Raw genomic sequence first — 26,621 nt, forward strand, 5'->3', positions numbered from 1 at the left:
CCTTTAGTTATGTTTTCAATCAATTATTTGAGATTTCTTTTTCTTTTTTCCCTTCACTGCCTCTGTGCATTATTTACCATCTTATTACTGAACAACGATGCATCCTTATGTTAGATATGTTTTGCTGTTTGTTTGTTTGCTTTTCTGTTATGGCAATACTATTTAACAAATCAGTTTCTGTTAAGGGATCCAGAGGCAAAATTACTACATTTAAATGAGAAAATGTGAAAAAATGAAATTGCCTCCCTATTCTGATTTTATTCTCTGTCGTTTTTGTTGTATTTTTCAAACTCAAAATGGGGCAAAATGAAGCTGTTTTGTTTGCTTTCGTTTTTGTTTTGAGATGGGAGTCTCGCTCTATTGCTCGGTCTGGTCTCAACTTCTGGGCTGAAGGGATCCTCCCACTTTAACCTCCCTAGTAGCTGGGAGTAAGGTGCAGGATACTGCGTCCAGCTTTCCGTGGAACTTTTCAATTAAGTGAAATGTTGTATGTGCTTAAATAATATACACATAATTTATTTTTATTCATTCAGCACACAATTTTCATGTATAGAAAAACTCTGAGTTCAAGTGTAGAGTATTCAAGTTCAATCAAAAAGCAAAGCTGTTTTGATGAACACATATACATCTCAAAATGCATATGAACACATATACCCCCACACAAAGTGGCATATCCATCAGCACCCCATTTATTTCTGTATCTTGTTTTCATTATATAGTGTTAAAACATCCCTGATTCAAAACAAGTGGTCACAATATGGTACTAGCTTTTTAAGGTTCCTCCCTAAATCTTAGGATATTATCTTTAAATAGCTATGACCCAAATTATCTAAGACTTGATAACCTCCACCTATGCCATACCAGGACCTCAGCATCCAGTTATTTCTGGAATTTCCACAGTGACATGCTTCAAGTATCCCCCTCGCCAGTCTAGGACTTGCTGTCAGCACATGACATTTGTACTTCTTTCACTGTGACTCCTTCTTGCCACATCTATCACTTACAAAACTTTTGGGAGGAACTTCACTTAGTCCATACTTTTTTTTCTTTTTTTTCTTTTTTTTTTTTTTGAGATGGAATCTCGCTGTGTTGCCAGGCTGGAGTGCAGTGGCGTGATCTCGGCTCACTGCAACCTCCGCCTCACAGGTTCAAGCAATTCTCCTGCCTCAGTCTCCCGAGTAGCTGAGACTACAGGTGCGCCACCACACCCAGCTAATTTTTGTACTTTTAGTAGAGATGGAATTTCACCATGTTGACCAGAATGGTCTCGATCTCTTGACCTCGTGATCCACCTGCCTCGGCCTCCCAAAGTGCTGGGATTACAGGCGTGAGCCACCGCGCCCGGCCAGTCCATACTTAGAGAGAGGATGCCGGTGCCCACTCACCAAGCTGCTGTTCTCAAATCACCCATTCCTTGGAGGGTAGAAGGGTGCCAGAAACAGTGCCAGGTCAGGTTCTGTGCAGGAATGGGAGAGAGTCCAACGGAGTGAGCAAGGGCTTCTTCTCCCACAGCACTGAGCCACATTTTCATAACCCGGGCTCCCAAACTATTAGTGACCCTTTGCTCAGGCCCTTACAAAGCTCCTACTGAATAATTCCATCAACTCTAGCCCTCGCTCCCTCTGGATATGGAGTTGAGAAACCATCACAAAGGACTCTGTGAGAGGAGAATGTCAATTACATTCCTCCCTTCTAGCCCCAACCTCTTTCTGCACTGGGTTACAGAACAAAAGCATTCACAAACAGATGCTGGTATATGGATGACTAATAAGACTGTTCCACTATAAATTACCAAAAGTCAGTGAAAAATATTCTGTTGTATCAAAACGGTAGGGGCAAGAAGCCTTATTTACAGGTATGCATTGAAATGAATTAACCTGCCAGCAGCATAAGACAGGCAGTCTCTCCTATGCCAATTATCAGTCACGTAACACCTTTGACTATGACAGCATGGTTTTTATTATTAACATAAAATATAATTTAGAAATGAAACCCTAAACATTTAAGGAACCAGAGAACACCTTCCTGGTAATCTGGTTCTACACACAGCAACTTTTGAAAACTTGTGTATTAACTAAGTAGTAGATTGGAGAGAACCGAAATTTTTCTATGCTTTTCTAAATAGAAGCCTAGGAATTTTCCATTTCTTTTCTTAAAAACAAAAATATAGTGTCTTCCTCTTTTTATTTACTGAAGAATTCACCCCACAGAAATGGGATGGAAGTGAGGCAAGAGACTGGAGGAACTTATTTCCTGGTCCTGGCAGGGTGAAATGAAGAAACCTGCAGAACTAGCAGATGGCGCCAAAGGCAATCTCCAGTTGCCCTCCCTGTTCTCCTTAGCGTAAGACACTCCCACCAGTGCCATGACAGTTGAGAAGTTCCATAGCAACACCTGGAAGTTACCACTCCTTTTCTGGAGATTTGTGAATAGCCCACCCCCTAATTTGCAAGTAATTAAAAGTGGGTATAAATATTGCTAGCAAACAGCCCATACACTGCTACTCTGGGCACACTGCCTATGGGTTAGCCCTGCTCTGGAAGGAGTAGCCATTCTGCTGTACATTGCCACTTAATAAACCTGCTTTCTTCTACCATCAGCTCACTCTTGAATTCTCTCCTGAGTGAAGTCAAGAACCCTCCCAGGCTAAGCCCTAGTTGTGGGGTTCACCTGCTTTGCATCAGGAGGTTGGGGAGGTGTCAGTGGATTTGTAAGGGTACTTAGCCTGCCTACTGCTCATCCAAGGACATCTTAGAAAATGGGGACATATCAGGGCTGGGCATGGTGGCTCACGCCTGTAATCTCAGCAATTTGGGAGGCCAAGGCGGGAGGATCACCTGAGGTCGGGAGTTCAAGACCAGCCTGACCAACATGGAGAAACCTCGTCTCCATTAAAAATACAAAATTAGCCTGGCATGGTGGTGCATGCCTTCATCTCAGCTACTTGGGAGGCTGAGGCAGAATTGCTTGAACCTGGGAGGTAGAGGTTGCAGTGAGCCAAGATCGCGAAATTGCACTCCAGCCTGGGCAACAAGAGCAAAACTCCATCTCAAAAAAAAAAAAAAAAGAAAAGAAAAGAAAAAGAAAATGGGGACATATCTCTTCACTCTTCAATTAATAATAATTCGCATTCTTGTTTTCCTCTATGTCCAACTGTGGAAGCAGTATCGAATCTCAAAAGAAACAAAAGTATGGGCTTAGGATTAATGAGTACACAATCCCAAAATGTCTTCCATTCCTTATGGTCTATATTTCCAAATCCTGAATAACGTAGATGACTAGGTCCTAGTCTATAAAACAGCACTATTTCTTTTGTACTCCTCTCAACCACTAGTGATTCAGGGATGGCATGGGCAGGTGCTTCTTGTAACACATGGGAAGACTCCACAGCACTTAGCCATACTAATGGTCATAATTGCTCTTGCCTGGGGTGGGCCATAGTCTGGCTTGGGTGAGCATGGGAACAACCATCATGAAGACGCCGGCATGTTGGGTGGTGCTGATGCTGGCCACCTTTGTCCTGCTCCCACCATCTTACAGCAGGCCTTAGTGTTTTTTCATTGTCCAAGCTCAGACAGCCACCTCTCTGCTTATTTCAGCAGCTTGCTAGAGACCAATTGTTTAGATGTATTTACAGATCCTGAGGAAAGCAAATATGGGGGAAGAGAATAATAAGGAGCCTGAAGAGATTTGGAGTAATCTTTCATGAGAATCAAAGAGTTGGATAAAATAAGAGAGGAGTGTTCAATGGCCAGAAATTTATTTTTTTTTTTTTTTTTTTTTTTTTTTTGAGACAGTCTTGCTCTGTTGCCCAGGCTGGAGTGCAGTGGTGCGATCTCGGCTCACTGCAAGCTCCGCCTCCTGGGTTAATGCCATTCTCCTGCCTCAGCCTCCCGAGTAGCTGGGACTACAGGTGCCCACCACCATGCCCGGCTAATTTTTCATATTTTTAGTAGAGACGGGGTTTCACCATGTTAGCCAGGATGGTCTCGATCTCCTGACCTTGTGATCCACCCGCCTCGGCCTCCCAAAGTGCTGGGATTACAGGTGTGAGGCACCGTACCTGGCCAGAAATTTGTTTTTGATTGTTTTCTTTGCACTCCAATTTTAGGGAAAAGAAGCAAACTCACAGCACTAGTTTTCTTTAAAATATGCATGTTCCAGATTGTGTGTCTTTGGCTAAGTATTTATTTGACTTTCCAACTTAAACAGAGGTTCTCATTTTTTTGGGGACTCAAGAATCCTTTAAGAATATGATCTGATACAACTTATGGGCATAAAACAATAAATATAACTTTAATAATATTACTCATCTCTTGAATCCGGAGGGGGCCATACATCCAAGAATAAGAACTTCCATAATTTTCAGAAAATAAGAGCTTTCTTTAGAAGAAAAGAACTTTCAGCTCCAAAATTCTGCAGATTTAATTTAATAAACATTTATTAAGCTTTGTTAAAAGGCAATAATTTAAAAATACATGCTTTGAGGATACAAAACAAGGAATGATATTTGATATGAGTCTCTAAAAGCTCAGTCTTAGGAGAGGCAGACCCATACACAGGTACTTACAAAATATGAGGAAAAAAGATGTGAAGCAGGAGGAAAGTGTTTCTATCTTTCAAGGAGCAAGTAAGAGAGATGTAATCAAGAGATATTTCTTAGAAAAGGATGCATTTAAGACAAACCCCAGAAGTTGAGTGTGATTCTGATGAAGATGAGAGGTATACAAAGGGTACTGTAAGGAAAGGAACTGAGGGAGAAGGCTCAGAGAGCATTAAGAAAAGGTCAAGTCTTCTGGTTTACCTGAAGGTTAGAGTATGAGTAGGGACCCACACAATATCAGAACACAGAGATAGGCTTTGGCACTATTGTGGAGGACCTTAAATATCAGGCTGGTAGTGTGCTCTGCTCAAAACAGAAAAGGCTTTGGAACCAGAAGATGACCAGATTTTGATTTTTAATTTATTTTTTTACAGGCAAGGTCTTACTCTGTCACCCAGGCTAGAGTGCAGTGATGCAGTCATAGCTCGCTGCAGCCTTGAACTCCTGAGCTCAAGTGATCCTCCTGCCTCAGCTTCCTGGGTAGATGAGACTACAGGCACACGCCACTATGCCTGGCTAATATTTTATTTTAATTTTTTGAGCTGGAATCTCACCCTGTCACCCAGGCTGGAGTGCAGTGGTGCGATCTTGGCTCACTGCAACCTCTGCCTCCTGGGTTCAAGCAATTCTCCTTCCTCAGCCTTCCGAGTAGCTGGGACTACAGGTGCTTGCCACCACACCTGGCTAATTTTTTGTATTTTTAGTAGAGACGGTATTTCACTGTGTTAGCCAGGACAGTCTCGATCTCCTGACCTCCTAATCTGCCCGCCTCGGCCTCCCAAAGTGCTGGGATTACAGGCATGAGCCACTGCACCAGGCCTAATTTTTTTTTAGATATAGGGTCTTGCTATGTTGCCTAGGCTGGACTCTAACTCCTGGCCTGAAGTGATCCTGATGCCTCAGCCCCACAAAGTGCTAAGATTACAGGTGTGAGCCACCATGCCTGGCCAAGACCAGATTTTGACTCCTGGTTTAGCCACCAGATCTAGTAGAATGCCGTTTGCAGCAAGAAACAGAATGCTGATAGTGACTCAAGCAATAGGTGGTTCATTATGTCATATAGCAGGAAGTCCAGAGTTTAATCAGTTCCAGGACTAATTTAGCTCAACAATGTCCTCAAGGACCCAAGCAATATCCACGTGTCCTCTCTGACAGTGTCAGCACTCAGTGCTACTTACCCTCATGTTTGCAAAGCGGTCATAACACTTCTTTTCATCACCTGAAGATGTGGCTATATTCAGCAGAGTAAAGAAGGGCCTCTGGTGTATACATGGGTTTTTGTGGTTTCTGTTGTGTTTTTTTCTACCTAGGGAAGAAACTCTTTCCCAAAAGCCCTGCCAGCAAACTCTCTTTACCCTCACCAACCATGATTCTGCCACATGCCCACACGCGGTTGCAATAAAGATGGAGAAAACAAGGAACTGGTATTTCCACTTGACATTTACTATGATCAGAGGTGGGTTCTGCCAGCAAAGAAAGAGTGGGGAATGGCTGCTGAGTAGCAAATACTAGGGTGTACCACTGTGTGATTTTCAGTAAGTCACCTGAATCCTGAACTAACATGTAGCGTCTATTTGAAGTCTACTCTGTGTGCCAGATATCATAATCAAGAAATTTCAATTAACTCATTGTTTTCTGACGATGAAATTGAGCCACAGAGAAGCTAAGTAAGTTAAATTACTGAGCTAGTAATTTGAAGTCTAAGTCACATCACATATGGAATCCTAATCCCCGTGCTAAACTTTCCTCTCTGGTTTCCTGTCTAATATGGGTATGATGATTACTAGATGCAAGGCAGAACCACTGAAATGCCCTCACTTTCTGTTCATTTCAAAAACATTTATTGAAGCCCTGTTATCTGTCAGACATGATACTAATCACAAACCCTTCTCTCACTCTGCCTTCTTCTAGACATTGCTGGAATATATTTTCCTGATAATAGACATGCTTGAGTTTTTACTCTTTACTGACCTCAAGTCAATGGCATTTTGTGGTCATTTTAAAATTTAATTATTACATTTTTTAAAATTTTGAACCCTGGTAAAATACTCTTCAGGAACTGATCCTTCCATTTAAATTACTGGAGAACTTGGCTGCTGCCAGATCAGGGGTTCCTGACAGCGAATGCGCCTGCAGCTAACTGCAGATTTCCACAGATGGTTTTACAGTATCATCATTTAGATTTAAGTGAACGCATAATTACACTCTTTTTGAGTTATCAAAGGGGAAAGAAATCAATAATGGCTAAGCTGGATCAAGGTGCTCCAGAGGAGAGTTGAAAGGGTGATAGAAATACATATGCACGCACACACCACACACACTCACACATGAATATGTGAAGTCAACAGACAAAAGTAATCTGGTATAGACAAACATACCTGACGAAATGAAAAAACAGTAGGAACAGTGGACTAATTTAGGGTACAAGAAAGCATCCAGAAAGCAGTTAGTGGATTTTTGCCTCTGAAAAGTATTTAATCCCTAAATGCCCTTTATATTTTGTAGTAGCCCACACATAATTTAATGTCATGTTTATTTATGTAAAATCCTCTGCATGGCGCTGAAATTGAATGAGTGAAACAGCCTCTGCATCCCCCCTGAGGAAATTAAAAGGCAAGCCAACCAACAGTGATGCAGACAGAGCTAGGGACATACAGATAACCGAATCAACATTAGACACAGCAAATTGTAGCACATGGAGAGCTTCGTGAAGGGCAAAAAACTTTTTGTAAATTTGCTATACCCTCCTGACTCTGCTTCCCCACAGAGCCAGAGGTCATTTGTAGCTAAGACATAAAATCTGCACCTGAGTTGCAGGACTCTTCCTGTCCCAGGAGCTGCCATGTGAGAAATACTGCAGCTCTCACTCAAGGGAACTCATGTGTTTTCTCCCTTTGCTGAAAGCTAAGTTCCTTCCTGTTAGTAACAAGCCAAAAAAAAAAAAAAAAAGCTTATAATAAGGCTAAACCAAACTATCAGACTATAGTCAGAGTCAGGTCTTTATATTTAGTAAACAAAACTAAACTTGTCAAATCCACTAGACTTAAGTTGCTTTTCGATGCAAATCCTGAAAATACAACATTTAACCTTTGACAGGTTCTTCTATTTCCCAAGTTCAGAGATGCTATCCACTCAAAAAAATAAAAAATGCACTCCCTCCAAAATCTATTAATTTCACATTGCCAAACCAGAGAGACTGAGGACACTTGTCCTGTTTCCTCCTCTGCCACCTCCTTCTCCTGTTCTTTATTTTGAATAATAAAAAGAGGATAATTCTCAAAATATATATCCATATATAGTACATAGCTGACCACTGCATATTCTTCTTCCTCTTGGTAAATTATTCAGCCCCAAATGATTTTGACTTTCTTTTACATTAAACCAGGAAAATAAGGGAGATGCTAAATTAAATATTTTTTCTAGAAAAAAACCAAATAGCTGCACCAATGTAATCCCAAAAGAGTAGCAAGATGAGATAATTATACAAAATGTGAGGAAAATGCATATTCAAGACAAGATCTTTCTACATATGGATAGTAAAATAGAAAAATGGAACAGGCCTACAGACCCAAAGCCAAGGCTTCAAGACCTGAAATTAACTGGGGCCAGGGAACAGGGGGAGAAGCTGGCAACTTAGCGTGGTTGTCTCCAGAGCTGCAGTTGGAGGAAACCACGTAGCATATCTTGCGCAAGCCCATTGTTTTATAGTTAAAGAAACAAACTATAAACCCTGTTCTCATTCCCCTCCAGTGCTTAGAAGGGAAGAGAGACTACATCCAACCTTCTTTAAGCTAGTACCTACTCAAATTAGCTCACCTGATACACAGCTGCACAAACACAAACAATGCACAGAATTCTCAGTTTAGAGCTGTAAAACAATAAGGAAATATTTATTGTATTATCTTCTCTCTGAAAGTCTATTAAAAAAAAAAAAGAAAAAAAAGGCCAGGGGCTGTGGCTCACGCCTGTAATCCCAGAGCTTTGGGAGGCCAAGGCGGGCAGATCACAAGGTCAGGAGATTGAGACCATCCTGGCTATCACGGTGAAACCCCGTCTCTACTAAAAATACAAAAAAAAAAAAATTAGCCAGACGTGGTGGTGGGTGCCTGTAGTCCCAGCTACTTGGGAGGCTGAGGCAGGAGAATGGCGTGAACCCGGGAGGCGGAGCTTGCAGTGAGCCACTGCACTCCAGCCTGGGAGACAGCAAGACTCCGTCTCAAAAAAAAAAAAAAAGAGAAAAGATGTGCCAATACTTAAGAAGGATACAACCCAGGTTTTGTAGGAGCGAGATGGAAGGGAAGTAAGGGCTGGAGAAATTCTCTTCCAACTTCCCTGATGTGATGATCTGAGAAAGACAGATTTCCATGCTCTCAAATCAGTATCTGTCTGAATTATAGACACTATCTAAATATTAAGATTCTTCCTATGTGAGAACGCACACACAAAGTGAACACACCATTAAGCAGCAAACTGTGTGTTAACGATGAGGGGCCCTTCTGTTCCTATGCCTTTATATATGTAGCTTCAATAGGAAGAAATGAAGCAAGTCTTTCCATTTCCACTTCGCCATCTTGTTTTTTTATGCTGTTTATTCACAGGTCTGAAGAAGTCAACTCAATTCTAAAAAGCATTATTTTTCAAGGTTAACACAAGACACTTGCAGGAAGCTAATAAATAATGCTATGCATATTACTGTGTTCCAAGTGTCAGAACATAAACCTCAATAAGAAACTGGAATAAAAACTGAAAAGAATGCAAGCTTTTAACTTTTTTTTTTCATTATCTCCTCTCATTTACCATAAAGTACAACTAACAAAAGCAACAAGAATAAAACACCAGAGAGAGTCAATAAGCAAGTATTAGATCTTATCTTTTACTATGGGAAAGTCTTAATGTAGGCAAGGGAGGAAGAAAAACATTTTACTCTCTTAAGAAATTATAGTCAATCAACAATAACAACTGACTTCTCTATTAGCAGATCTTTTGTTTGCCTTGTCTGAGTGCTAAGGTATGGTGAGACACAATTGCCTAAAAGGAAATTCAAAACTTAAAAAAAATCTGGCTTGAAACTAAAATTTAGGTAACATCTTAAAATTCCAAGTAAAATGTATTAATAAATAACAAGACTTTCTGTTAGGGAAAAATCCCATGGAGGTTAAGTGATTTTTATATATTCCTTGTCTTTTAGTCACAGAACCAAAATGTTTCCATGTGATTCTAGTTCTAATTCTTTACAATGGCATGGCTAGTGGGTGGGTATAAAAATTTAGCATTTTGTTATTCTTTTAAAAGAAACTTAAAATTGGAAGGGACTGGAAAGATTATCTAACTCCATCTAACTCCAACCACCTCATTTCACATATAGTGTAGGTTATACTTTTAGAAGAACCAGTTCTTGAATAAGGAATATCTGAGAGCAAAAAATAATCTTAATATATCATTTGCTGATTTTGTCCCTGAAGCAGGCCTAGGTACAGAAGGAAGGACTGGACTGGGCCAGTTTGGAGATGGAAGAGTTGAGAGAAGTAGATCTAGGATTAGGACTAGACCCGGGTTTTGTGGGGATGAAAGTTATTCAATGTTGAGCTTCTCTTTAAGAAAAATAATACAAAGTCATAAATAAAATGAGATCTAAAACTTCATATTTACTAGCCCAAGAAATTAGATCACAAGAAATTAATAGTGCCTTAGAGATAGACATACTTTTGTTCTGAGATATCTTCAGGTGATTTAGCGGAAATGAGTATACAGAAATGCTTTCCGATTCCACCCTGGCTTCCTCTCTCCACCTGGAACAATCGACAACTCCTCAAACTCCCAACATTCAAAGGAGCCAGTGCCCATGAAGGCTCTGAATCCTAAGCTTCATTAGCTTCACTGTAAATTCACCTTCAGATAGGACTCCCCATTAGATGCTCATTAAGCCTTTTCAATCAAACTATCCATTTTAGCAGTCCTAGGCTATGAATCAGGAGATATGGACCTGAGCCCAGGCTCCGCTGCCAATACTCTGTGACACTAAGAAAGTCAATATACTCTATGGCCATACCACCCTGAACGCGCCCGTTCTCGTCTGATCTCGGAAGCTAAGCAGGGTCGGGCCTGGTTAGTACTTGGATGGGAGAAAGTCAATTTACTTCTTCGGGCTTCAGTTTCCTCTATGGCTGCACTACATGTTTGCAAGGGTGTCTTCCAATTACAATACCATTCAATGCGGAATACCTTGGCCTACTCTATCTTGAGTGTTGCCAGTCTTAGTAAGTACTATTGTCATTGTTCAAACTAAGAATTCTGAGTCCTCCTTGACTCTATTATCCCCTTCTTCCCTCCAAATGTAACCAACATCTCTTTTTTTTTTTTTTTTTTTTTTGAGATGGAGTTTCACTCTTGTCTCCCAGGCTGGAGGGCAGTGGCGTGATCCCTGCCCACTGCAACCACCACCTTCTGGGTTCAAGCAATTCTCCTGCCTCAGCCTCCAGAGTAGCTGGGATTACGGATACATACCACCACGCCTGGCTGATTTTTTAAATTTTAGTAGAGACGACAGGGTTTTGCCATGTTGGCCAGGCTGGTCTTGGACTCCTGATCTCAGGTGATCTGCCTGCCTTGGCCTCCCAAAGTGCTGGGATTACAGGCATGAGCCACCACACTCGACCAATCTCTAAGTTTTACATACCTCTCCCATCTAACCTCACCTCAACCTGATCTGGGCTACATCAACTAAAAGACCACAATGCTTCTGACAACTCTTTTTATTTTTTTTGAGACTGAGTTTCGCTCTTGTTGCCTGGAGTGCAATGGCATGATCCCAGCTCACTGCAGCCTCCACCTCCCAGGGTCAAGCAATTCTCCTGCCTCAGCCTCCCAAGTAGCTGGGATTACAGGCGCCCGCCACCATGCCCAGCTAATTTTTTTTTTTTTTTTGTATTTTCAGTAGAGATGGAGTTTCACCATGTTGGCCAGGCTCATCTCAAACTCCTGACCTCAGGTGGTCTACCTGCCTCAGCCTCCCAAAGTGCTGGGATTACAGGTGTGAGCCACCACGACTGGCCTGCTTCTGACAGCTTTTACAGCAGCTTATCTTGCTTTCCTCAGGTCGCCCTTTACACTGTTGCCACCATGAAATTTTTAAAAATAGCAGTCTAAACATCTTTCCACACTCCTTAAAACATGTCTGTAGCCTCTCACTGATCTTAAAGTTTAAATTTCAAAATATGACCTCTAAGTAAGAATGGCCTGACTCCTGTGCTCATGTTCAAATCAGCATCACCCCAGTGCCCCATATCCTCTCACAATTCTATGTGAACTAATACGTAATATCCTCTTGCTGACCTAAGGAATTCCAGTATTTGTTGATCGTCTGACTGAATGACTGTGGTTATATTGATGACGGACTTTTCCAGGCATTAACAACATGTTTCAGTTACATGAGCAATTATTGTAACTAGCCTCTTGAGTTGAGTCACATCAGAATACCCTGAGAAATTGCAATCTACCAGCATTGCCATTTTATCAAATTCCAATTTTAGGAATGACATTCCAAATACTTTGGATTTCCTCTTGAAAGCTTAGGCTGATTAAAGGATTAAATGTTACACATAATTCAATGCTGTGTAACTCTTGTGAGGGCTGAGTAGTTGTAAAACATGTCTATGATCTAATCCAAAGGTTTATTGATTTTCCTGCCCTTTCATTCAAGAGTGTTAGCTTTCATGCACAGCTCTATGGGATTTTTGAAGGTTGGCCAGGACACTGCAGAGATCCACTTCCCATTCTGTCAGTTTCTTCTATCTAGGAAATGACAGCCCTGGGTCAGTGCAAATATAACAGGGTGCAGATTTTGAATCAAAGTCTGAATTCCAGATTTTTCAGCTATTTCCTTTGAGACCCTCAAAACTTCTTCCTCTGTGTAATAGGAGCAAGGCCAAATAGAGTATGTATGGTGGCAGGGTGAGGGCTAATGCAAGAGGTTGAAAGGGCTGGACTGTGGTTACAGAGCCAGTTTTAACACTTTGTATGACTTTAGTTAATTCATTTAACCTGTTTTTATTATTAAAGGGGACTGATAAAATTAGAATTCCCCAGGCCAGGCATGGTGGTTCATGCCTGTAATCAATCATGCCTGTAATCCCAGCACTTTGAGAAGCTGAGGCAGGTGGATCACCAGAGGTCAGGAGTTTGAGACCAGTCTGACCAATATGGTGAAACCCCGTCTCTCCCCAAAATACAAAAATTAGCTGGGCATGTTGGCGTGCACCTGCAATCCCAGCTACTTGGGAGGCTGAAGCAGGAGAATCACTTGAACCCAGGAGGCAGAGGTTGCAGTGAGCTGAGATCGTGCCACTGCACTCCAGCCTGGGTGACAGAGCAGGACTCTGTCTCAAAAAAAAAAAAAAAAAATATTAGAATTCCCCTTCTAACTGGATTATCACTAATTGACTTTTTTATTTGTGTCATTCTCTTAAGCATTTTGAATAATATAATCTATATACCTTCTCAACTATCCTTTAAAGCAATATGTCTTACCTTTCTTCTTTTTTTTTTGGCCATAAAGTTTGAGTGACTTGCCCAAGATCAGCTGGGGGGGGGGGGGTGGGGGGCGGCGCTGAGATTTGAACCTAAACAGTCTGAGTCCAAAGCTCAGTGCCGCAGATAAGAGTAAACAGATACCTGCTCTCATTACCCATCATAGCTGTGTAGAGACTTACCAAGCTGACAGGTTTGAGTTGAATGTTTTAGAGATGAATTACTATGGGAATAAAGAGAAGGGGACAATCTCTAGCTATACGCAGGTAGGGACCTTTTCAATCTCTTACAAACAGCTAGGTGCTTTACACACAGTATGTCATTTAATCCTGTCTACAGCAATGGGGAGATGTTTTTTGTTGCTCTCTTACAGAAGATGAAAACTGACTGGGGCTTGGATAGCACATATTTAATCCTGGATCTTCTTGGCTTCTGATCTGGAAGTAGGGCCTTGAAAGATGGCTTGTGTTAGCTCTTCTACCATTGAGGCTGAGGGGTCATCTTTGTATCACATTCACTGAGATCTCCGTGGATTCCACGGGCAGAGAGCACAAACCCTTGCTCGACCCTCAGCAGGTATAAAACATGAAGGGGTCATGTTCAGAAAAGAGGAGTGAAGCTTCTCAAGAATTTACAACAAGACCATCTATCTTCTCCTCTGCTAAGGGAAGACTTTCCTAAACTGAAAATCACTCCAATGTCCCCAGTTCAAAGAAAGGAGATTTCCAGTAAAGAAGGTTAAGGAAGGCTAGAAACAAATGATAACTCTATTCCAAGTGGGAAATCTGTTGCAGGAATGGGTAAGTGTGTCCCTGCTGCTTCTCTCACTTTATAATCCCTTAATCCAAAATCAAGACACCGGTGAAATTTAGAAACCCAACACCCTGTCTGCTCCAGAAAATGCAAATCTCCCAGGAAATAACCCACTTGTTTCCTGGCCTTGTGACAAGGCTTGGGGCCATTGTGAATCAATCTCTGCCAAGAAAAAGAGCCACTGTTCACAACATGGAATAAAAGTGCAAGGGGGTCTTGTAGGTGACTCACAGAGCCCCTGGGGGCAGGAGAGACAAACATGTCTGCTAGAACTGCTGCTGCTGGCGGCTCTAGAAAAAAAAATCTATTTTCTTGAAAATGGAACCTCTTTAGGTTTCCTTCAATTTTTTCCCCCTTAAATCGTCCAAGATTAATGTGGCAAAAATAAAATGCCCCACAGGCTGCTTATTTTGACGCTTACTACAGCAAATAAAAGTGAAGAATTAGCATGGAATGAATAATTTATTTAGTGTTTTACGTTGTTTTAAACAAATCACTTCCATGAAAGCAATGTGTATTCAAGCAATAAATCACTGTTTAGCACTCTGTCAGGAGGAAAGATACCACTTGGCAGAATTATTGAATGGCAGTGCCTGGCACAATAAAGATATAGGTGACGTCCTTGCATAACAGGAATTTGTTTGGATCTGGAGTAGGACAGGGTGGAGTGAGAGTCAGTCATGAGGCTTTTTCTTCCATTTACAAGGGTTAAATGAGCACCTACTTGTGCTACTACATTTGATGTTATGACTAGCACAGGGTAACTTGCTATGACATCATAGCTATTGTTATTTATTTTATGATTGCAACTACTGTGGCCAAACATGGGGCCTAAGTGATGGGGATATTCCATTGCAACAAAACAATGAGTTCTATGCTCTTAAATTGATCCTTGGGGTCTTCAGACAACTTTATATAATGTGATAAGTATTATGATAGAAGTATATGCAAAATGCCTAGTAGGGGGATGGGAATCTGGAAAGGTTTTTAAAGATGGTTTCACTGTATCCAGGCCTATTTAGCCAAAGGGCTGGAAAATGTGAAGCACGTTCAATACAGAAGCCTTTGTGAGACCAGAGGAATGCAAATGTGAAGCCCAGAGATGTTTGGGTGGAGAGTGAGTATGGTGATGTGGTACAACTCAGTGATGGGGAGGAAGGCAATGAGAGAAGGGTGGCAGGAGAAGCTTAACAAGAGATCCACAAGGATGCAGGGTGACCTTCACAGGCTCTAGAGACTGTGGCCCCTGGATAAATTGGCCCTAGACACCAGAAACCAAAACCAGATTCAGTCTCCAAAGCAAGGTTTTGAAGCTATTATTTATCAGCCTTGCTAATTACCAACCCTGTCTGCAGCAGAACTACAGTAGGAGAAACTGGTTCAGGTCAAAAGAAAGAAGGACCCTGGTACTCTTCTTAAAATCAAGTCAAAGGTAGAGCTGCTCTATTATCCCAGCTTTACGCAGTTTTGAGAATGAAAATGCAATCCAAGGTTTTGTTGAGGATGGAAACAAAACAGCTCCTTGGGAGCTAAACTACCTCAAATGACAAATTTCAAAATGTCTCTGCTTTTTAAATTGTCAATGCCACAAACAAAACCTGAGGTCTAACATTCACATCAGCAATGCCTGTAGCTCTCCATCACTCCTGGCAACTCCTGACAATTAGTACAGGCTGATAATTCCTACCGCTTACAACACAGAAGGCCAAAGTCTTGGGTTTTACACATCTGGAGGAAAACCCTCCCATTCTATCAACTGCTTCAGGGAGTTTCTCAATTATCTCATTTCCCTCTGATTTAAATAATAATAGTAACTGCATGTTTCCCTCAGAGTTTAGAGATCCAAAATTTCCCAACCTTACCTTAAATGGTTTAAATGACAACAAACTTCCAGTTTCTTTTAGGTAGTTTCAACTTTACCAACATTTTGCTGAAAGCTGAAAACAACACTTCTGGCTACTAGAATGAAGGTGACAGGCACTGAGAAATGTCATGAATCTGATGCTTCTCATCACCTTAACAATATTTGCTGCTTTTTTAAAAACTATGTTGGTGTCAGCATTTTATCGGGCTCAGAGAAAACTCAAAATGCTGTTGGCTACAAGCCAGCCAGAAATGCTTCACCCTTGGGAAGAAATTAATCAATGAACAACTAACTATTGAAAGTTTACTATGTTCAAGGAAGAGCTGGTAGACCCTGTGGGAGAAAAAGAAATGCACAAAATGTAATTTCTGCCATGCAGGAATTTACAGTCTAGGTAGAATCTGATTGTCACTCTCCTCTTCAGAAACACTGAAGGTTCACTTGCCTACGGGATTAACTCCTGATTCTTCCACAAGACATCCAAACTCCTTTCTATATAGCACATATCTCCTTTCTGGTTTTGTCTGCTGCCACTTCTTGCAATTCTGCAATCCTGTAATACTGACCTTCTTGCTGTTCTTTGAACCACAGTGAATGTTCAGGCCCCTGGAGCTTTCTCAATTTCCAATACACAGTTAAAAAGCCATCTCCTGGCTGGGCGTGGTGGCTCGCGCCTGTAATCCCAGCACTTTGGGAGGCTGAGGTGGGTGGATCACCTGAGGTCAGGAGTTCAAGACCAGCCTGGCCAACATGGTGAAACTCCGTCTCTGCTAACAATACAAAAATTAGCGGAGAGTGGTGGTGCACCTGTAATCCCAGCTACTCAGGAGGCTGAGGCAGGAGAATTGCTTGAACTCGGGAGGCAGAGGTTTCAGTGAGCCGAGATCATGCCACTGTACTCCAGTCTGGACTCTGTCTTTCAAAAAAAAAAAAAAAAAAGCCATGTCCTCCATGAAGCCTTCCCAACCTCTTTTGACAGGGAAATCTGTTGCTTCATCTGTTTTTTTTTGTTTGTTTTTTTTTTTATTTTAAGTTCTGGAATACATGCGCAGAACATGCAGGTTTGCTACATAGGTATATATGTGTCATGGTGGTTTGCTGCACCTATCAACCCATCATCTAGGTTTTTTTTTTTGAGACGGAGTCTCGCTCTGTCACCCAGGCTGGAGTGCGGTGGTGTGATTTCGGCTCACTGCAAGCTCCGCCTCCCGGGTTCACGCCATTCTCCTGCCTTTGCCTCCTGAGTAGCTGGGACTACAGAAGTCTGCCACCACGCCCGGCTAATTTTTTGTATTTTTAGTAGAGATGGGGTTTCACCATGTTAGCCAGGATGGTCTCAATCTCCTGACCACGTGATCCACCCGCCTCGGCCTCCCAAAGTGTTGGGATTACAGGTGTGAGCCACCGCACCCGGCTGCCATCATCTAGGTTTTAAGCCGCACATGCATTAGGTATTTGTCCTAATGCTCTCCTTCCCCTTGCCTCTCACCCCCAACTGGCTCCGGTGTGTGTTGTTCTCCTCCCTGTGTCCATGTGTTCTCCTTGTTTAACTCCCACTTATGAGTGAGAACATGCGGTGTTTGGTTTTCTGTTCCTGTGTTAGTTTGCCGAGGATGATGGCTTCCAGCTTCATCTGTGTCCCTGTAAAGGACATGATCTCATTCTTTTTATGGCTGCATAGTATTCCATGGTGTATATGTACCACATTTTCTTTATCCAGTCGATCATTGATGGGCATTTGGGTTGGTTTCATGTCTTTGCTATTGTAAATAGTGCTGCAATAAACATACATGTGCCTGTGTCTTTACAGAATGATTTATATTCCTTTGCGTATATACCCAGTAACAAGATTGCTGGGCCAAATTATTTCTGGTTTCTAGATCCTTGAGGAATCACCACACTGTTTTCCACAATGGGTGAGCTAATTTACCCTCCCACCAACAGTATAAAAGTGTTCCTAATTTCTCCACAGCCTTGCTAGCATCTACTGTCTCTTGACTTTTTAATAATCGCCATTCTAACTGGCATGAGATGGTATCCCAGAGTAGTTTGGATTTGCATTTCTCTAATGATCCATCATGATGAGCTTTTTTTCATATCTGGCTGCATAAATGTCTTCTTTTGAGAAGTGTCTGCTCATATCCTTTGCCCACTTTTTGATGGGGTTGTTTTATTCTTGTAAATTTAAGTTCCTTGTAGATTCTGGATATTAGAATTTTGTCAGATGGGTAAGATTGCAAAAATTTTCTCCCATTCTGTAGGTTTTCTGTTCATCAGAGTGAACAATCATCTGTGCTTCTTTAGTATCATGTTTCTATTATGACTGAAGCAAATTACTTCTATTATTTGTTTAACCTGTGTCATTCACTGGATTTTTGAATTTGTTCCCGCTGATTTTTGTTTTGTTTTATGATTTCTTGTGCTAGGACAGCACCTGACATAAAGAAAGCACCAGTATATTGTCAGTGTATTACTGACAATTACACAATATACAAATATGCATCTTTTAAATATGAGCCAATATGGGACAAATTAGATTATTTGTGCTGGAATACCAGCAACCTTGACACATAGTACGGCTTCAATAAATAATTTGTTTAATCCAAATCATAAATGTCCACTGAATAGCATAAAGAATGTTGAACTGCAAATTACTTTGCAGAATGGTAGCATATTCTCAAAATGTCAGAGTTCGAGTGAACATGATACGTTTGTGGTTCATCATTTTTTTTTGAGATGGAGTTTTGCTCTTGTTGCCCAAGCTGGAGTGCAATGGCACGATCTCGGCTCACTACAACCTCCGCCTCCTGGGTTCAAGCCATTCTCCTGCCTCAGCCTCCTGAGTCGCTGGGATTATAGGCACCCACCACTATGTCCGGCTGTTGTTTTGTATTTTTAGTAGAGACAGGGTTTCACTATGTTGGCCAGGCTGGTCGCGAACCCCTGACCTCAGGTTATCCACCCACCTCAGCCTCCCACAGCGCTGGAATTACAGGCGTGAGCCACCATGCCTGGCCTGTAGTTAATCATTTTAACCAGCCTGGCTGGAGATCAGAATGATGTTAGAAAATATGACTGAAAAGATAGAGGATGGCCTTTGTGAGTGGTCTCTAATTCCAGACTAAGAAATCCCTAGGAGTCTTTATGTGTATAATAAAGTATGGAAAACGATTATAGATTTTTGAGCACAGAGGTGATACATACAGTACTAGAAATACAAAGTTTAATCTGACAGCTATGTAAGGAATGCATTAGCAAGTATTAAAGTTTTTCTTAAAAGACTAAATAGCGGCCAGGCATGGTAGCTCATGCCTGTAATCCCAGTGCTTTGGGAGGCCGAGGCAGGCAGATCATGAGGTCAGGAGTTTGAGACCAGCCTGACCAACATGGTGGAACCCTGTCTCTGCTAAAAATACAAAAATTAGCCAGGTGTGGTGGTGTGCACCCGTAATCCCAGCTACTCAGGAGGCTGAGGCAGGAGAATCCCTTGAACCCAGGAGGCGGAGGTAGCAGTGAGCTGAGATAGCGCCACTGCACTCCAGCCTGGGCGACAGAATGAGACTCCATCTCAAAAAAAAAAAAAAAAAAAGACTAAATAGTAAGTATTTTTGGTTTGTGGACCACAAGATGTTTGTCATTACTTCTCAATACAGCAGTTGTATCACAAAAGCAGCCATGGACCATATGTCAACAAATCGGCATGGCTATGTTCCAATAAAACTTTATTTACAAAACAGGCAATGAGCCAGATTTGTCTCTCAGGCTGTAGTTTGCCAACTCCTGGTCTAGACAAATAAATGGTAGAGAAGACATTTAAGAGTCTATTCAAATGTACTGGTATAAAATTTTGGAGGCTTGGCCCAGGGTGGTGGGAGTTGAAATGGAGCCAAAAAAGAAAAGTTGTTCCAGGAAAAAAGAGGGTGAATAATTGCATACTTTATGGGAAAAGGTAAGAGAATGAACAGTATCTTTTCATGGTTTTAAACAAAGAGAACTGGGAGCATAAAGGCACCTTTGACAGGCAAGGTCTTCTTAGTTACCCACTCCAGAGAAACTTCCTTAGGAAATCTGTAAGACAGCAATTCAAAAAGATATGCATGTGGAACCCAGAGTCAAGATAATCACAGAATTCTAGAGAATTCTGGTGCTACAGGGGGATTTAGAGATTATTTAGTTCATTTTATATTGTATCAGATGAACTGACCAGCAAACAACAGTGGCCTCAAATCATGTTTGGTTTGTCCTACAAAATATTAGCCCTCAGTATGTTTCTAAAACAAAGTAGCTCAGTTCTCAGCATTGAAAAATATCAGACTGGAGTTTTTGCTTCTCTGAAAAAAACAAAAACAAACGAACAAACAAAAAAAACAAAAAAAACCTGGAAGATCTGGAGGTACTTCGCTTATCTTCCCACATAACAAAATTAGCTGGAAGAGTGTGGCAGCTACCTGCTGCTTGAAGGATGTGGGCTCTCCATTCAGTCACAGGAGCCCTCTGCCATCACTCGTGTGGCCCTCTCAGGCATTTAAGTTTGTGTAGGCTGATTTCAATGCATAGGCTATGGAGTCAGACTGCCAGGCTGGTGCCCTGACTCTGCCACTGTGGGAGGTAACTTAACCTCTAGATGCTCCAGTTTCCTCATCATGAAGGTATAGAATATTGTCAGCTCCTACCTCATTGGATTATGATGATAATCAAATGAAATACTGTATGTGAAGCCCAGCCACATGGTAGTCCTTCAAATGTTAGATATTGTGATCATCATCATTATGGTGAATGAAAGCTTTTTAAAAAGTTAAATAAATCGCCCAAGTCCACATTGGCAGTTGGTGGCAGAACCAATGACTCTAGAGCAATTTCCAAAACCCTGAGAATGTTCTACCACAAATACATTGAGGATTATTTGTAAAATCTAACAAATGCATGCCCTGAACCAAGAAGGAAAACAAACAAAAAAAGCCAATCAGAGATGATGTTGGGCCAATATGTCTAACCATTTCCATGGGTTATGCCCAAACGTAGCACATTGGAACAAACATATAATAATTGTATGTCTGTGATCTTTTTTTTTGCCAAAGCTACATAAAGGAATTATAAACATTTATTCTACCATTGGTAACAGTAAAAACCAGGCCACACGTTAAACCAAGTTTGATGACTTTTAGTTGCATTCTATCCTGGAGAACAATAGTAGGTAGAAACACTGGCAAAAATACGCTGGAGCAACTCTGTTCTGTTTATAAATTCTCAGTCCCTGCCTGTTTCAAAAGTGGAGGAGAAAAAGTGCTTAGTCAACCAATTTTCACTAATTAGTTATTTCTATTTGGTACTGCAAATCAGTGACAAGCAAACTTCTCATACCTTCACCCTGGCTGAGAAATTTTTCTGCCACCCACCATCTATCACTCTGCCTGTAAGTGGCCTTGCTGAGCTCTGTCTAAATAGCATCCAGTGCTCCTGTTACACATATTCCCTCTTTTCCGCAGCTACAAGAAAATACGCTGGTGGTAGCTGTTTGTAATAAGCTGAAAGCTTCACGAGACCAACTGTAATGCAAAGGTCATATTTTCTAAGCTTTATAGATTGCAATTTGTAAGGTTATAATGTCACATGCTGTCAATAATTCAAAGTGGAGAATTACAACTGTTAACAGGTCATCAATTCTTCATTCTTCTCCTTCAACACTCAATCCCCAGGGGGCTTTAATTTATTTCGTTTAAGCTTGATTCCTTGAACTTTGAACTGAAGGTTTCATTTGTTTATAAGGAAAAAAAAAAAAAAAACAACTGGATGACACAATGCAAGCAATTCCTTAAGTTTCAAGGGATCTGAACCAATAAAATATCACAATTTAGATAGGAATGACTCAGAAAGTCTACTTTCCAAGAGTGTAGTGTTCTAGAAAATGTGTTTAGGTTGTCAGTATGCAAGAAGCTTAACACTTACCCCTCTCTCCAGATAAATAAATAAATACAACAGGAAGGAAATGTTGCTGAAAACACTGAATACTGAAAGCTAAAGGAGTTTCAATCTGTTTGCAAGAATGCATTTGTGGTAATTGTCTGCCACCAGGAGTCTGTCCAAATGCTTTCTTTGGGAGAGTAATTAAATCTGAATTCTAGTGCAATTGTGAGTGCTGAGCTTGTTGCACCTGGCTCTTTTTTGAGGTTAAAAACTTTTTTGAGTGTCTGATGAGAGCTATGGATGCGACATACACCACTTCTAATAAACACCAACTACAAACAAAATGCTGGGACAACCTTCTACAGTTCATTTATTTAACTCTAGGTAAAGAACTTCAATTATAGACATGCAGATGATCTTTCTCATACAACCAACATTCTTTCAAAATAGAGCACAGAGGCAGATGATGTAATCACTTCCCTTGGGTACTTATAATCTCAGAGGACTCAAAAGAATAACTGCATTTTTCATCTCTGAGGATTTTTTTTCTCGTCTCCAACAATAGCCTGAGGCATACTAAAAAATGGCCGTGCTCAGGAAAATAACCAATATCCAAAAGAAGAAAAGAGGACAAGGTTCCTCATCACATTGCCAAGGAGCATGTAACAGACTGTTCTGTTGTTTGTTCTTCCTGTCCCTCTCTCCTGTGAATGCCCTCCCAACTACTTGATGTTCCTGGTGTCTATTAGGGTTTGAAGTCTTCATGGATCTCCTAAGAGAAGCCCACGAAATAGTGTAAGCACAAAACATCCATTGCGGGTTCCTGAGTTTCTGACCCCAAGACCCATTCAAACGTATTGACTTTCATTGTTTTTGTGGAGTTCCAAGTTCTAGGTCACCAAGAATCAGGCATCAATACATTAGCCAAGGCACAGTAATTATTTCTTTTAAGGATTTAGGTACCTAGGAGTTCTCAGGTATAATTTTAAGAATTGGAAGATAGTCTTCGATTAGATTGTGTAGAAAAGGTTGAATTCGATCCTTTAACCACAAGAAAGGCCATTACTGAAATCTAGTCAAAGAAAATATAATCTTTAGACTCAACCAAGACTTGATGCCTATGATTTTCACTGTGCTGACTTGTAAAGATAATATTAATTTGTATGTGTGTGTATATACATATAGCTAAGTAAATACTGACATAGAGAAATTGCTAACAAAATTGTACTTCTGCCTTCCATGGTAAGGATCATACTTTTCAACATACTGTATATTCATTAGCCAAGACAGCTTAGCTTGAGATTTCACAGTATGTTAGTCCGTGAAATGCAGAAATGTAAACAGAGAACTGTGCCCAGTTTCAAGGATGACAAGCTGGTTTAGATTTTAAGGGGGAGTAGGGGGCACATGTCTTTCATCAAACTATTACCATTTCCAGAAATCTATGTGAACTCAACATTTAAGAACAATATCTTTTCAAGGCATTCAACTGTTAAGACAAACTCTCTGTTGCCTTGTTTTTCTTATGGATTTGACTCTGCCCTCAGTTCCTGAAAGGGATCACTATTACAGGTAAAAGATACAGCCAGGATGATTAAATATTCTAGAAATAACAAAGCTTTGGCTTGCTGGTTGCAGCTTACTAAAACTGCATTCCAAAATTATCAGAATATTATCAGTTTAAAATTCACCCATTAATATGTTGCTCCCCTAGTGTTAATTTCTAAGAATAGGAAAATAACCAAATAAAGAACATCTGATTAGTCCTGAAGGCAGCCTATTGAAAGCTTTTTGATACCAGAGATCTTATTATATTCATCTTATATCACAAGTGCCTAGCTCCCTGGCACAGAGATTTAATAACTGTTGATCAAATGAATGAAATATCAAAGGTGCTTAAAAAAAAAAAGACATGCAAATGAGTGATTTTTAAATATTTATTTTGGCATCAATATACAGTTTACTTCCTCATTATCTCAGAGGAGGTTATATATATATATTTCTATAAATATATATACATGTCTCCCTATATATACACATATTTCTATATATAAATATATATACATATTTCTATATATAAATATATATACATATTTCTATATATAAATATATATACATATTTCTATATATAAATATATATACATATTTCTATATATAAATATATATACATATTTCTATATATAAATATATATACATATTTCTATTCTTAGAAATTAACACTAGGGGAGCAACATATTAATGGGTAAATTTAAAACTGATAATATTCTGATATATATATAGTTGCTTGCATTATTTACAGTTACACTCTAGTATTATTTTCTTATATACTTTACCTCATAGGTAGTAGACAACCTAATGTGTAGAATTCTAAAATCAGAGGAAATTGTTCTTCTCTTTCCACAGGACAAGGACCCTATCAGCCTTGCTTTTATTCTGTGATACAATAATTGAAGAGTCAGCTATCTAAGTAAGAAGTGCTTCCTATTTCCCAAGGAGCTATTTGTCTTTTCTTCACTACTAGAGGTCCCATAAGCAACACTGCCCATGGTCTCTGAAACCAGATTTTGCCCCTATTTGCAGCCAGGAATAGTGCCCTACTCGTAGCCAGGAATAGTAGCCAGGAACACTAAGGAATAGTGTTCCCTGGTAAAGATTTAAGTTCAAACATACGTTGCTATCTCTTGTGTCTGATTTTACTACAAAACACTAAATTGAAGAACTTAACACAGAAAAGCAGCAACAGCAAAACTGAAGCCTAAATCACCTAAACCGTAGCAATTGTGGGAAATTTTGTAGCAGGAGGACCAAACAGCATAATTCTTGTTACCTTTAAGAAGTCTAGGGCCTTAATGGCAACTTGTAAAGGTCATATCTAACTTGGTATTCAGAAGTAGGGTGATAATTAATAAGAAAGCTGGTGAAATATTTTAAAGAAAAGCCAGTTATTAAAAAATTGTAAATGCAGGAACTAATGGCTTTTACCAATTCCTGGGTTAATGGAAGTTAACAACACACGTTATGTATCACAGGACTTGGACCACATATTTTAAAAGGCTGACATATTTTAGTCAATTATAAAAGGGAACCATAAAGACAAGGTCGTCCTACTGAAGTATTATCTCAATAATCAGAAAGTCAGATTTTAGGAAGATAGTATGGCATCTTATAGGTAAGAGTGATTAGTTTATATTTTTTACATATTTCTCCCAGGGACACAAGCTTATTTACTCACATGGAAATTGCCCAACAGATGTCTAAAGCATTTCTGATTCCTTTGCAAGACTTTAGACAGAGCTAAACTTAATTTCTCAGAAATTAAATAGTGATTTCCATTTTTTTTTTTTTTTTTGAGACGGAGTTTCGCTCTGTCATCCAGGCTGGAGTGCAGTGGTGCGATCTTGGCTCACTGCAAGCTCCGCCTCCTGAGTTCACGCCACTCTCCTGCCTCAGCCTCCCGAGTAGCTGGGACTATAGGCGCCCGCCACCACGCCTGGCTAATTTTTTATATTTTTAGTAGAGACAGGGTTTCACCTTGTTAGCCAGGATGGTCTTGATCTCCTGACCTCATGATCCGCCTGCCTGGGTCTCCCAAAGTGCTGGGATTAGAGGCGTGAGCCACCGCGCCTGGCCTACCATTCTTAATTGTAAAAGTTACTATTATCACCACCATTCGTGTGGTAGTAAAGGGCATGAAATTAAATTTTATCTTTATAGACACACACTTTTATACTTATTTCACAGCTGATTTCAATCCTGAAACCTCACGGACACAGGAACATAATGAAAACATTGGTAAACATGACCCATCTTCTCATTAAGTTGTTGAAAAATATAGGGCAAGCAGGCCGGGTGCCGTGGCTCACGCCTGTAATCCCAGCACTTTGGGAGGCTGAGGTGGCCGGATCACCTGAGGTCAGAAGTTCCAGATCAGCCTGACCAACATGGTGAAACCCCGTCTCTACTGAAATTACAAAATTAGCTGGGCATGGTGGTGCGCACTTGTAATCCCAGCTACTCAGGAGGCTGAGGCAGGAGAATCGCTTGAACCTGGGAGGTGGAAGTTGCAGTGAGCTAAGATCATGTCATTGCACTCCAGCCAGGGCAACAAGAGCGAAACTCCATCTCAAAATGAATACATAAATAAATAAAAAATAAATAAAATAGGGTGAGCAAATCATGTAGTCACAGTTCTGTGATTGCCATGCATGTCCTCCAATGACTTGTGAGAGGAAACATTACATGAAATACGTTATAAATCAAGTTGAAGTTATCAGAGGCCTTTGATTTGAAATTACGAAGTGTATTTTTTCTCTTATAAAATATATCCTTATGTCTTATGCTACACAGAAAACCCAGAATTATGCTAAAAAGCCCTCTAAATGCCTTGAAGAAAAGAATGGAAAGAGGAAAGAAAATGCATGTCTACAGAGTGTCGGCTATGTTCAAGACAACACGTGAAGTCTGTTCATGTACTATTATTTCACTTAAACATTTTTTTTTTTTGAGAGAGAGTCTCACCCTGTCACCAGGTTGGAGTACAGTGGCACAATCTTAGCTCACTGCAGCCTCTAACTCCCGGGTTCAAGTGATTCTCCTGCCTCAGCTTCCCGAGCAGCTGGGATTACAGGCGCGCACCACCACACCCAGCCAATTTTTGTATTTTTAGTAGAGATGGGGTTTCACCATGTTGGCCAGGATGGTCTCCATCTCCTGACCTCATGATCCTCTTGTCTTGGTCTCCCAAAGTGCTGTGATTACAGTCATGAGCCACCACGCCTGGACTCATTTAAGCTTTCACAACAGCCCTATGTTTATTGGCAATCTTATAGATGATGAATATGTGACACAGAGTACCCCTTTCCCCAAGGGTTCAGTCATTAAGCATAAGATACAGGACCCAATCCTTGTCTA

General features: G+C 40.6%; 1 protein-coding gene across 5 annotated transcripts in view; it reads right to left on the bottom strand.

Annotated features, from left to right (window-relative positions):
• SORCS1 (sortilin related VPS10 domain containing receptor 1) overlaps positions 1-26,621 on the bottom strand; it is a 589,960-nt gene that overhangs the window by 383,874 nt on the left and 179,465 nt on the right. The window lies entirely within an intron of this gene.

The sequence above is a fragment of the Pongo pygmaeus genome, chromosome 8, assembly GCF_028885625.2.
Source record: "Pongo pygmaeus isolate AG05252 chromosome 8, NHGRI_mPonPyg2-v2.0_pri, whole genome shotgun sequence".
NCBI lineage: Eukaryota > Metazoa > Chordata > Mammalia > Primates > Hominidae > Pongo > Pongo pygmaeus.